Source organism: Anguilla rostrata, chromosome 11 (genome assembly GCF_018555375.3).
Source record: "Anguilla rostrata isolate EN2019 chromosome 11, ASM1855537v3, whole genome shotgun sequence".
NCBI classification, from domain to species: domain Eukaryota; kingdom Metazoa; phylum Chordata; class Actinopteri; order Anguilliformes; family Anguillidae; genus Anguilla; species Anguilla rostrata.
This window is the reverse complement of record NC_057943.1, coordinates 7,131,454-7,145,098: the sequence shown is the minus strand read 5'-3', so window position 1 is coordinate 7,145,098 and position 13,645 is coordinate 7,131,454. Positions and strand designations below refer to the sequence as shown.

The window sequence follows — 13,645 nt, the reverse complement described above, 5'->3', positions numbered from 1 at the left end:
CTCTCCGTGTGCTCTTACACGGCTCCGCAGCCTCGTCACGGCTCAGCTTCGCCACCGCCATCACACACCGCCATCGATGCACTGCCATCACGCACCGCCATCACACACCGCCATCGATGCACTGCCATCACGCACCGCCATCACACACCGCCATCGATGCACTGCCATCACGCACCGCCATCACACACCGCCATCGATGCACTGCCATCACGCACCGCCATCACACACCGCCATCGATGCACTGCCATCACGCACCGCCATCACACACCGCCATCGATGCACTGCCATCACGCACCGCCATCACACACCGCCATCGATGCACTGCCATCACGCACCGCCATCACACACCGCCATCGATGCACTGCCATCACGCACCGCCATCACACACCGCCATCGATGCACTGCCATCACGCACCGCCATCACACACCGCCATCGATGCACTGCCATCACGCACCGCCATCACACACCGCCATCGATGCACTGCCATCACGCACCCCCATCAACGCAGTGTAAACGCACGCTTCCCCACCGCCATCACACACTGTAAACGCTGGCTATACCACCGCCGTCAACGCTTTACTTAATTACCCACTCTTTCTACAGGTAAAGGAATGACAAAGTGGCGTGTGTGTGTAAGGAAACCCTGGCATGTTTTATCTAGCTGCACTGTATACTGCGTTACAATGAGAACACTGCTGACATTGACCAGCAAGGGTAGAAGAGAGCTATTACATCCACCGGCTACAGAAGGTGGGTGACTAGTCGGTAATTCACTCATTATTATTGATTGAAAATATAATTATGCCAACAATACTTATGTTTGCATAAATATATCTATATGCATATGACATATGGCAAAAGCTACCCTGATAAAGACATGCTTCATTTCCAAATGAATCCCAACCAAATACATAAAAATGGCATTTAGTCATAATGTGCTTTAAGCAATAAAATGAATTCATTTTGCGCTTTAACCGAAAGTGCTGAGACACGATCTGAAACTGTCTTTGTTCATTTAAAGACCTTTTTAATGTGCTGTCTTCCAAGCCTGTGACCCAAGCCCCCAGCCAGCATTTCCATCAGGCAGACTGCTTCCCCCCCCTCCCCTGCTCCCCTGGCTCAGAGGTCTTGCCCTCCTTGACCTTGCGATTCGAGGGTGTAAAATGGAGTTGGTGGTGACAAGCTTTTTCCTGCTGGAAGCCCCTCCCCCTTCCTCAGGTGACAGCCCCTTTGCCATGGCAACACCCTGGGGTAGAACTCCTCAACTGTCAGTGTATTTTTCCACCGGGATCCCACCCCCCCACCACCCCCCCACCACCCCCCACCCCCCCCATCCTCAACACCACATATCACTCTGCACGTGTTTGACAGTTTCTCATCCTGAACGGGGAGTATGAAGATCAGGGTGCGATTAATTGGGCCTGACGGGTTTCGGTGGGAGCCGCGTCAGCAGCGCCTGCGGGTGCCGTGGCAACGGCGGTGTGTCCTCGGCGGGGCGGTCCCGTGGCCCGTCCGTCCGTCCAACCGCCCGCCCGCGCCTTCGTCCGTGTGCCGGTCCGCCCGGCGTGGCGGTCTCTGATGGCTCCCGGTAGGTGCGGTGACGCCGTATCCCGCGGTTACGTGAGCCGCATGCCTGGAGAAGGCTGCTCTCGTAGATACATCTGAGGCGAGAGCAGAGCTCTCTCCCACCGCCGGCTCTGTTAAAGGGAAAACTCGCTGCCTGCGCCACGCGTTTGATTTCTGCTCCGCCAACGCTGTCATCGCTGATAAAACGCTAATAAAACGATGACATAACGCTGGTAAAACACTGGCCCTCTCTTTAGCACACTGCATCCCTGCTTATATTGCAGTCAGCTTCAGACTGCTCGACAGAAGCAAGGGAGGGGATTTTTATTTTGGTGTCGGGGGGTGGGGTCATGTGCAAAGGGTCACTGCAGCATGGCTGAATTTGGCTCTGGACAGCCCCCATAGCGGCTTGGCTCTCCTGCATTAAATACTGGGGGGAAATTACCGTGTTTTTATTAAAGATGGTGATTGCTATGTAGCCTGCATGCCTGCCTGCCCGCGCCCCCCCCTCCCCTGCACTCGGCTGTGCAGTGTAACTGACAGGGAGTGTTTTTCCAGCGGACGGGAGAGCAATGCGCTCACCCCTGCTCCTCTGCTAGCCTCCGCTGCTCCTCTGCTAGCCGCCGCTGCTCCTCTGCTAGCCTCCGCTGCTCCTCTGCTAGCCTCCGCTGCTCCTCTGCTAGCCGCCGCTGCTCCTCTGCTAGCCTCCGCTGCTCCTCTGCTAGCCTCCGCTACTCCTCTGCTAGCCGCCGCTGCTCCTCTGCTAGCCGCTGCCGCTCCTCTGCTAGCCTCCGCCGCTCCTCTGCTAGCCTCCGCCGCTCCTCTGCTAGCCACCGCCGCTCCTCTGGTAGCCTCCGCCACTCCTCTGCTAGCCTCCGCCGCTCCTCTGCTAGCCTCCGCCGCTCCTCTGCTAGCCTCCGCTGCTCCTCTGCTAACCTCCACCGCTCCTCTGCTAGCCGCTGCTGCTCCTCTGCTAGCCGCCGCCGCTCCTCTGCTAGCCTCCGCCGCTACTCCTCTCCAAGCCTCCGCTGCTCCTCTGCTAACCTCCTCTGCTAGCCTCCGCCGCTCCTCTGCTAGCCTCCGCTGCCCCTCTGCTTAATTGAGGGGGAACTCCCTCCACGGCCGCGTAGCGACACCGCGGAATCTTCGCTGATCCCCGACGCCCAAATAAAGCAGCTTAAGGGCCGCTGCGGGACCACCGGGGGGAGATACCAAATACAAAGGACCCCCCCCCCCACCCCCAACCCCCCTTACCCCTGCCTTCCACCGGCGTAAAAAAATAAAATAAAAAAAGGAACGCGCTGCGAAGGAGTGACCACTCCGAACGGACAGCCGGAGAGACAGGCGGGGAGAAGGGGGGAAGGGGGGAAGGGGTGGGGGGGACAGGGAAGATGTGTTTGAGGGTGTGACACCCGTGGTTTAGGGAGGGGTGTGAAAGGGGCTCGCTGTGCCAAGGGCAGAGAGGGCACGGGTCTCATTGGCCCACGTCAGGAGAGACCGAGCGCAGGGCTGCAGATCCGTCTCTGCGTCTGTCAGTCAGGAGATCCTCAAGGTCCTGTGTGTGTGTGTGTGTGTGTGTGTGTGTGTGTGTGTGTGTGTGTGTGTGTGTGTGAGTGTTTGTGTGTGTGTGTGCGCTTGTGTGTGTGTGTGTGAGCACTTGAGTGTGTGTGCGCATGTGTGTGTGCATGAGTTGATGTGTGCTTGTGTGTGTGTGTGTGTGTGAGTGAATGCTTGAGCGTGTGTGTGTGCGCTTGCGTGTGTTTGTGAGCACTCGAGTGTGTGTGCGCATGTGTGTGTGTGCATGAGTTGATGTGTGCTTGTGTGTGTGTGTGTGTGTGTGTATGTGCGGACAGGCGTGCGTGTGGGTGTGTGTGTGGTTGCAGTTGTATAGTATTTCAGTACAATAGCTAGCGAGTTGTAAATCATTTCCAATAATCAACCAGAGCTTCTTGCAGGATGTAATGATTTGCTTTTGTGTTTCTGCTCCCCCCCCCCCCCAATCCATGGTTTCTAATTACAGTCGACACCCGAGCGATGGCCTGGTGGCTCATGGCAGGAAGTGGGTGGGGCTCCTATGGGGGTGGGGCGATGGGGGTGGCTGCAGGGTGTCCCGTGGGAGGAGAGCGTATTAGGTGGCAGGTGTCAAATGCAGGTGTAGGCAAGAGCCAAAGGGATTCAGGCAGATTCAGGCAAAAAACAAACAAACAAACAAAAAAACCTGACTGTGGATATTCAAGCGGACTGCATTTCATGTCTAATTGTGTTACGCTATACAAAGTTCAGTTGTGGTTCAGGCGTCTTAACTGGGAAACGGATGCACGGGTTGCCAGATGTAACAATCCCCCACTGCTGGGTTGTAACTGAAAGTGGGTGCGGGGGGGGGTATCGGCTCGCTCGCCTGTGATTGGTTCATATGGGAGAGCTCCGCTTCCTTCCCCGTGCTCCGCAGCTGACGGGTAGAGGAGACAAGCCAGAGGCCTTAAGTTCAGAGCGAGGAATTCCTCTCTCCTTCCTGTCCGTGCGGCCGCGTTTCTGATCCCTCCCCTCTCCACGGCGGGATCGTAATGAACAGGCTTGTGTTCCTCCTCAAAGCCTGCTCCCCCCTCCACCCCCGTGCCCCGCCCCGCCCCGCCCCGCTCCCCCCACCCCCGCGCCCATGCAGAAGCCTGCCGAGGTGGCGGGCCTTGTGCTGGGATGTTTAATTTAACTTCCAGGTTCTTTAATTAGAGAGTCCCGGTATGTTCTCCATCTGCTGCCCTGTTTTAGCCGTGGGGGGTGGAGGGGGTAAGGTAAGGAGGGGGGGAGATGATACAGCCTTGAAATGTAGCGCGATGGAGAGGAAGTGCAGAGTGGGATAAAATGAGGTGAAGGAAACACTTTTTCTTTTTTTTTTTTACACAGGGAGGTCAGCAGTCACAGGGCTCTGAGAATAGCACCCTGAGTGGCCCTGCCCTGTTCTCTGAACAGCAGAGACAGGCTGGCTTAGCCCTTTGAAGAGCAGGTTTAAAAAAAGTAAATAAATGTTTTTCCAGAATCCTCAAACTCGGTGTTCTAGAACGCCAGTGCTTTCAGTCACCAGCAGTGATTGTTACATCAGCATTAGAACGTTCAGTTAAGAACATTCTAATCACACGTCTGTGATCTTACGCCCGCCAGCCAGCCCGCCCACTCTCCCCCACAGCCCCTCGCCTCTCGTACCTGTCAATCTCCCCTCACAGTCCCGCCTCTGAAGAACCCATTACCCAGCACCCTTTGCAAACGCAAGATGCCAGCACATTCAGCCTCTGGAGCAGGCAGATGGGAGTGAGCTGTGTTTGTGAGCGAAGCCCCCCCCCCCCCCCGGCCCGCTCCTTCTTGCTCATTATAACACCTCGAGTGCGCCCCGCTCGCCGGCTGCAAATGAGGTTGTGACACTGAGCGCCGCTGAGTGCATACGGCGCTACGTCCGCGCGCTACGCGGACGCGATCCCGCAGAGAGCCGCCCTCCCTCCGCCCGCCCAAAAGCCCTCCGCCTCCACGGCACACAGGCCGGGTCGCTTCTCACGGCGGCTTTTTTTAACGCGGCGTACGGAGGCCGGATGAACCGACGAGGGATTCTCCGTGTGGGCGGGACCCCAGTCAGAGTGTGGCGCTCGTGACTCCCGTAAAAGGCCTTTTTCCATTTTTATTCTGCCTGCTTTTCTTCCGAATTCAAACCCGTGGCTTCTTCCGACAGAGACGGTAATCTCGCCCTCTCTCCTTCCGCGGGGCGCGCTTGCCCTTTCGCCGCCTGCGTCGATGGTCGGGCCGCGGCTGATTCGTATCCGTCTCTGTTTCCTGTGCGGAACGCGCGTCGAGACGCAACGCAAAGATGCGATGATTCGATAACAAGAAGACTGAAAGATAGGCGCGGGTGTTCATGAAAAGAAATTTCATTTCAGGCTTTTTGTGTGGGCAGTGGGCGAAAGGTAAAATTAAGCACTGCGAGCGTGGTCTAGTAATAGACTGCATGAATCGATTATTGTCTGGAGAAAATGTGTTCTTCCCTCGCCTCTGGTGACCTTCAGAAAGTTCCGGTGCATTTCATTGGACAGTGCGCTCTCTGTATTCCCGATGAATCTTCAAAGCACGTATCACGAGTAAAGCCATTTATTTATCTTCTTTTTTTTTTTTCTATATGACCTTTTATGTCCAGCCAATTTTGTCAAGTGTAAAATTAAGTTGCATCCAGGCCTATCAAAAAAACCTCTGTTATCATCAGACAAAGGGGTGTGTGGGGAGGGGGCTCTTAGTCATCCACACTCTACACTGCTCTCTCAGTGCCTTCCAGTGCTGGCCGCTGTCAAAGAGGCTTTGTTTTGCGCTGGTGATTTGTTATGGGCTGCACTAATATAACTGGGGGTGTGGGGGGGGAACGATGGCTCCGCGATGCTGGGAATCGTGTCCGCGCTCCTGCGGGGTCAGTGATGAGATTTTTGGCGCTGCAGTGAGGACACGGACGGCTTTTTTTCCCGGCGCGGAGCGATAACGAGCGGAATGCTGAGCGTACCCGCGGCCCGGCGTTTAGGCGCGTTGTAGCCGCGGCGATCGCGTGGGCGTGGGCTCGCGGCAGGCGCTGGGAAAAGGCGGGAAAAAATTTGGGGGGGGGGGAAGCCCGTCGGGTGGAGACCTGGAGGAGGAGGGGAGAGCGGGACGCGGAACTCCGCCCGGGGACCCCGGGGACCGTTTTCGGCGAAGCGCCCCCCCCCCCATACTTTCCCCCGCCGTTTTATCGCCGCGCTCGGTCTTCAGACGGTTTAAAATACGGCCACTTCCTGCGATCTGGACAGGAAGCAACATCTGTGGGAAACTGAGTTGGCCCCTGGTCCCTGCTTCCCACTGGAATGCTGATGTACGTCCCAGCCAGTCCGCAGCCGCCTGCGTTGATGTTTCCCAGGGCAGGGCGATGTTACCAGATGGAAAATCGGGGATACCCCCACCCCTATTGTACTGTGAAGGGATATGATCTGCATATATATATATATCTGCATGGATAAAAATCCCACAGCTATGTTTCCAGCACCTTACTAAATCCATGTTGTGAAGAATTCAGGGTGTTCTGGAAACAAAAAGGGGTCCTACCCGGTACTAGATAGATTTACCTAATAACCTGGCCATTCGGTATATATCCAGGGACCAGATATTGGAACCACAGTGAGAGGTGTGTATTGCTAAAAAAAATTTGCCTCTGCATTCAATGACAATTACCTTTTAAAACAATTTCCTGCTAACCTATTTGGTGTCAGGTTTCGCGCGAGGGAAAATGTCAGTCAATTTCCGCTTTGATTCGGCACCTGCTGTGATGCGACTATCATCTCGCCGATCGTTATTGCTTAAGAAAGCGCGGGGGAGCGGAATCGCCTGCCTGTCTGCACCTTAATGCCATCATTCTTTTCATTCCCCAAATGCCGCCTCGCGCCCGCGGCGGCGGGACAGGGAGCCGTCGCCGGTGTTTGGTCACGTCTCCCGGCCAGACGCTGCCTGTGAAGATGGCTGTTCTGCTAGAAGCGCGGTCATGCCTGGCCGAGCGGCGTTCCTCTGCGTCTGTGACGTCATCAGCTCCCCTGTAGATAAGAGGGGGAAAGAATGGCAATCGCATTTTGAGCTTCATTGGCTGGGGAGCCAGGCTTTAATTATTAAATGCTTTTAATTAAAAACCTGTACACGCTTTATGAAACGACTGTGGCACGTTCTAGAAGAAAACAAAACACAAAAGCTTATTTTAATAATTTATGAAACTAGAATCATAAACCCCATTATAATTACATTAAAAAAATTTTTTTTACCAAAGATAACACTTGCAAATCCTACTCTCTTATATCAACTGCAGAACAAAATTTAAAATTAAAAAAAAAAATTACTAATATGTAGCAATCTTTGTCACAGTTCATGCAGTTTTAGTATAATATAGTACCAATAATTAGTGTGTTTAATAAATATTCAGCACGCATTCCGTTTATAGTTTACTCCTCTCCGTCAAATCCGCAATAATGTAGTTTTTTCTTTTTTCTTTTTACCTTTTGCAGAGTCAGATTATCTTTAAGGAAGCATTATTGACCAGAGCGACCAGTTTACCAGGCAGAAATTCGGCTTCCGATGGCATTGTATTATGAAGGGGAAGATGTGGCGCGGGTGCACATTGCAGTCATCGAAATCCTACCATGCAGATAACAAACCCTCCCCTGAAAAATGAGTCCGCAAAGGCTCATGGGAGACTGTCAGTCAGTCACTTTCACGGAACAGATGTTACGTCAGTAAGAAAGGTAATCCACAAGATATGAGAATGTATAATGTAAAACATGGCTAATTAGCGAGATAATCGTCGCTTGTCAGTTTTCTGAAAGAAACAAGGTGAAACAAGGTTTAACAAGGTGTAGCCTAAGTTATAGTCGAACAATAGAACTTATGTGTATTTCCTTATCAATGATAATTTATCCTTCTGTGCTTCCAGATCAGTGGGAATTCATCTTCAGGGCAACATCATTCGCTGTTCTTCACTATGAAAAACACATGCACAGTAGTACTGAAGAAGGCAACACAAAATGGCAGTAATGTCCTGCAAAGACCATGTTTCCAACAGTGTCAAAATGGTCCCCTTTTCTCAAGCACACTGCCATTGGAGCAACTTTGAACAGAAGATTAACTGTTTTGGCTATAACAACTTGTTTAAATGTCCGGGTTTATATTTTTAGTGCTTTAATAAAACGAGATATTGATATAGTTGACGTGCATTGTTTGCAGTCGGCACTTTAAACAAGTCGAACTGCGCAAGGCTACTGTAGCTATACGCAACATATAGGCCATTTATCTTTGTCAAATAATTACCGAAAACAATGACCTGTGTATCGTAAACAGCAACGGAAGGTGAAAGTCCAAATGTATCTCATAATTACCGTTTTAACCCATCTCCTCTCTCAGCAGAGTAAGAACCGACAGAGTCACCCATCCCTAAATTGTGTTGCGATGATAAATGCCCGGAGATGACGGCTTAATGCGCTTGTAATGGGGGGCCTCGGTCCTATCGGCGTGCTTTCCTCTTCACTGTGGATTCTGTGTAGACTGAGAGTGGCCGTGCATGGCCTAGCATAGAACACCATTTCCATTTCACAAATGTTAATGTACGGGTTCTGCCTCGCAACACGCGCGAATCACCAGCTTATGTTTTGCGAGGTAGGCGATGATGATGCTCGAATGATTAGTGTTGCGTTTTCGCAGAGCGCCGTCCTCCCGATTCCTCCTGTTTTTCTGGCCGCTGTATTGGCATTCTAGCGGGACGTTTGGGGGGTGCTGCCCCGTGAAGATTAGGCTTGCTCTAAAATATGCATCTCAGAACTGAACTGAAAACGCATGTAAATATGCTGTTGACGGGTAATTATTTTTTACAGTCCCGGAATTACACAGTTGGGGCATGGATATAGCTACTTATGGTTTGCAAATGCTCCAAGTGAAATTCAAACAGGCCTCTCGCTGTGCTGTTTGCCTGGTCGTACTGCGCTTTGGGTTGTTTTGGCTTAGTCAGGAGACAAGATGTAAATTTGTGTTTAAATAATGAGACGTTGCATTTTTTTTTTTTTTTACAGAACCATAATTGTACCCATAAGTGTAGTAACTGATTAAAGTGTTCTGAATTTTAATAACGTTTTTTTTTTGTTCCTCCTTTTGTATTTGCGCACAGTAAATTCCTAACACTGAGACTTAGTCATTAAAACTGTCAGGTTTGTCAGTCACGATCAGAGTACTGGAGGGAATTTCCGTTTATCGTGATTCCTGATTCTGACGCTGACAGAGAGGATCGTGGCCGTTCTTGTATATCTCGATGATCGCGGCTTTAGCAATGAGCGTCGGGCCGAAGGGTCAGGCTGAGCAGGGGCAGGGTCTGGGGTTGTATAATAAAGAAATTGACCCTCTGAGGAAAAGGGGTGGGAGGTGGTCTTGACTCATCCACGCGCTACACTGCTCGCGCAGTGCCTTCCGGTGCTGACTGCTGTCAAAAGAGGCTTTGTTTTGCCCTGGTGATTTGCTATAGGCTGCACTAATATAACTGGAGGGTGAAACGATGGCTCCATGATGCTGGGAATTGTGTTCGCATTCCTGCAGGTCAATAATGACGTTTTGGCATTGAAGTGAGACAGCTTTTTATCGTGGTGTGGTAATGAGTGCAATACACTACACGAGGCCCAAGGTTTACGGTGCTCTGAGAAAAAAAAAATCTGTTTCAATACAGAAATCTAATCTTTTTCACACTGTTGATAACATTTATCTCTGGTAATTGCATAGTTGTAAATGATTTAATGCGAACGAACAGATGTCCCCGGTGGACTGAAGAGGGGCGCGCCTGTGTGCATGTGTATGCGTGTGTGCGTGCGCGTGCGCGTGCTATTTACACACAGGCGTCAATAGCAGTGGTAATCCATGAGTGTGCACGCAAATGTCAGTATAAATCCGTGTGTAAATGTACACTAAATGGACAGAAAGCCAGGGCTGAATGACACTCTGAACGCTGGCTGATGATGGTGAGAGGTCTTTTTTTTTTAAAGAGCCAGATCAGTCCCTCTACAAAAGAGGTTTGGTCAGTTTGTCAGAGAGCCATTAGAATAGCAGCGCGGCCGCTTCCCGAGAGAATTCCCGCGGTTCAGCTGGAGTGGAAGATTCCGTGCATGTGCCGGAGCCCTGTGGGTGGCTGCTGCTAGTTTTCATTCAGAGCGCGCGGTAAATGCAGCGAAGCCCTCCCGTCTCTGGACTCGGAGTGTGAAACGTCAGAGTTATTGAGCAGGTGCTGCGAGGCTGGGCTGTGATGGTTTTATTTCCTGGCTCTGGCAGAGAGAGAGAGAGAGAGAGAGGAGGGGGGAGGGGATTGGTTCGCGAGCGTGGGGGGTAAATTGGACTCTAGAGGGCAGTGTTAATTTCCCTGGAATTCATCTTTACAACGCTGTTACCGAACGACTCGACGACATGTGACCTAACGCGAGGGAGGGGCTTCAAACCTAAACACTAGCTGTATGACGCCTTAGAAAATGCTTTTCTGTGAAGTATCCTTGTGTTTTATGGAAACCTTGTAGCCTATTTGGATTCTTGCCGAGGCCTCGGTGTCTGTTGTATTCCTGCAATTTAAAAAACGTTTTTATTGGCTTAATTAATTGGATGTGTCACTGTATTTTTTTCTGTTTCTTTATATATATTTTTTCTTTTTCTGTGTGTGTGTGTGTGTTTGTGTGTGTATGTCAAGTTTCAGAGCGACAGTGGTGGAGAGCTAGGAAGTGAATGCAGTCAAGGTTAGTCCCTGTATTACAGCCATAAACACTTCCCCTTTAACCTCTGCCTAAGTGCCCCTCTGACCCCACGCTCTCCTCTCCTCTCCCTGCCCCCTGCGCTGTGTGTTCAGGTGCGCAGTGTTCTGTGTCCTGCCTGCTTTCCCTGGCTACGCTCACTCACGCGCCTTTGTTTTCCTAACAACGGGACTGTTTGCAGGGGCTGATCTGCAGGACGTGTGGAATCCGGGGGGAAAAAAAAGATGCTTGTTAAGATCCAAGTACTGTTGGGTGGGGTGAAATGTGGGTAGACCTTGGCCTCCACGCATTTGATAATGCCATTATGACCATGAAGATGAAATGGCAGTCATAAATGCAGCATTGATACATGGATGGTGTTTTCGTCGCTGGAGAGCTGCTTTGTTTACTCTCTGGAGGGTAGGTTTTTTTGGAAGGTTTTTTTTTTTTTTTTTTTTCCAAAAGAGTTCTAGAATTCCACTGCTTCCAGTTACCAGCAGTGATTGTGACATCAGCATTAGAATGTTCAGTTAAGAAACAATAGGGTTGTTGGCAAAGGTCGTTGTCATCATAGCGTGTAGAGGACTGCAGTTCTCAGTGTGCGGTGGTGATCCAGCCATCGAATCCTAATTAGATATTCCACCCCTCTGCTTTCTTAATAAATCAAGGCCAGAGGGTCCTCCGTTATAACTGGCTCGTTGGCGAAAGGCTTTCACAAACGGCCAATTGAGAAGAGAGGGGAGAACGGCAGACACACTGAGGCATTTATTTTGATGTGCCCGACCCGTCCTGACCTCGAACAGTTTCACACAATCAGAGGAGATCATAAAAACGGCGCTCCCCCCCCACCCCCCGCGTTATAAATTCGAGTCACAGCGCGGACCTCGGGGGTTCGATGGAGGTCGAGCCGCGCGGAGCCCTGCAGCGGGAGGACGTCCCTCGCTGGGCGTACTCACGCGGATGCTGATTGGACGGGATGAATATTGATCAGTCGCTGAGTGACATTTAGCAGGTGTAATTCATTTGCACGTGTAATGGCGGATGTGGAGGAGCGCGGGCGGCTGCCCCTTTAAAATGTCAGCCTGCGCGGCGGCTGGACGGGTCGCCATTTCACGGCCCGGGGTGTGGTGGGACGGCCGGAGTGGCGTTTATCTCTTTTTGTTTCCTTTCTGCTCGATGGCCACTGGGACCACGGCGATTAGAGGACAGGCATAGTGAAAACAGATGTTCATTTTCCCCCCTTCTCTCTCTTGCTTGCTCTCTCTCTCTCACTCTCTCCCTCTCTCACTCTTTCTCTCTCCTTCTCTCTCTCACTCTCTCTCTCTCTCTCTCTCCTTCTCTCTCTCACTCTCTCTCGCTCTCCCTTTCTCTATCCCTCTCTCTCTCTCCCTTTCCCTCACTCTCTCTCCCTCTCTCTCACTCACTCTCTCTTTTTCTTTCTCACTCTATCCCTCTCTCTCCTCTCTTTCTCCAAAGCCCCCCCCGTCTCCTGTGCAGTCAAGCCCTCCTCTGCTCCAAACCTCAGTTTTGTTCCTGTGCAAATACTGTGTTTTAGCGGGATCCCCTGCTGTAAGCACTTCTCTCCCCGCTCCGTTAATGGGATCCTCAATCACTGGGGTGCCTGGGGGGACCGCCCCGCGCCCCGCCGCCCCGCACCCCGCTCGCCAGCGCAGCGGCCGCCGTCAGCCTTAAACGTCCACCCGACGCGCCCGCCGCTTCGCGCGCTCGCCCGAGCGCTGCCGACGCCCCGGCGCGTTCCAGCCGCCGAACCGCGGGAACTCTCGCGGTCCGCCCGCCACTGAGACTGAGGAGCGTATTTCAACCATAGGGTTCTATTTCTGAATGTGTTTTTGTGTGTAAAACCTCTTTCTGAATGTGCTTTTCTGTGTTAAACCTTTACATTACATTTAGCAGTCACTCTTATCCAGAGCGACTTACACAACTTTTTACATACTGTAGCATTTACATTGTATCCATTTATACAGCTGGATATATACTAAAGCAATGCAGGTTAAGTACCTTTATAAAGAGTACAACGGCAGTGTCCTACCCGGGAATCGGACCTGTGACCTTTAGGTTACAAGAGGTTACCTTACCCATTACACTACACTGCTGCCCTCGTTGTGTGGGCCTGCTTGGCTACGCTAGCTTGTAGTACACATCATTCAGTCTGAGCTGTGCTCTGTCAATGAGGGTTTTAAACGTGAGTCATGGAGCAGTGAGGCCTGTACAGGCTTATGACTGCAAAACAGCGAGGGGAAAACGATACCCGAAACAAGGGAACTACGCCGAACCTTATTTTTGTTAAAGGGCCGTCATTCTCACTTAGATGACTGGCTCAAATTAGCACGGTGAGGCTACTGCTAGCGGCCGCTAACGTTTGCTGAACCGCTCACCGAGGGAAATGGCGTAACTCTGTTTGAAGTATTTTTGCTCAAAATGCCTTATTCAGTGTATTTTTATAAAACTCAATCGGGCATACAATGCTATTATATAACTTTGTGAAATTATTACGCTTCATTTACCCATTATGGAATTGGATTGTTTTGTTGTTGTGCCTTGCAGCAGATTCGTCTGCACAAGAACAGCACCTGACCCTTCTTGCTGTGTATTGTGTGTGTCGGGGAACCAAAGTCAGCACAGATAAATGGAAACTCGAAGGGCTTGGGCAACGAAGACCAATAGCATCACATTCTGCAAGTGTTTCATTTGTACACTTGGAATTAATCTAATAAGTTCTGAGGCTTGATGAAGAGCACGGATTCATATCCGTTTAAAAGCTGCTTAGACACTA

At 51.2% G+C, this 13,645-nt stretch overlaps 1 protein-coding gene across 6 annotated transcripts in view; it reads left to right on the top strand.

The window, feature by feature from the left end:
* The window catches only part of LOC135235352 (arginine-glutamic acid dipeptide repeats protein-like), a 180,992-nt gene that overhangs the window by 24,313 nt on the left and 143,034 nt on the right, over nucleotides 1-13,645 (top strand). For 5 of the 6 annotated variants that reach the window (XM_064300775.1, XM_064300774.1, XM_064300777.1 and 2 more), the window contains exon 2: nucleotides 10,812-10,857. The exons of the other annotated variant lie outside the window; for it this stretch is intronic. The gene's annotated coding sequence lies outside the window, so the exon portion shown is untranslated. The remainder of the gene's footprint in view (nucleotides 1-10,811; nucleotides 10,858-13,645) is intronic. 6 annotated transcript variants of the gene reach the window in all.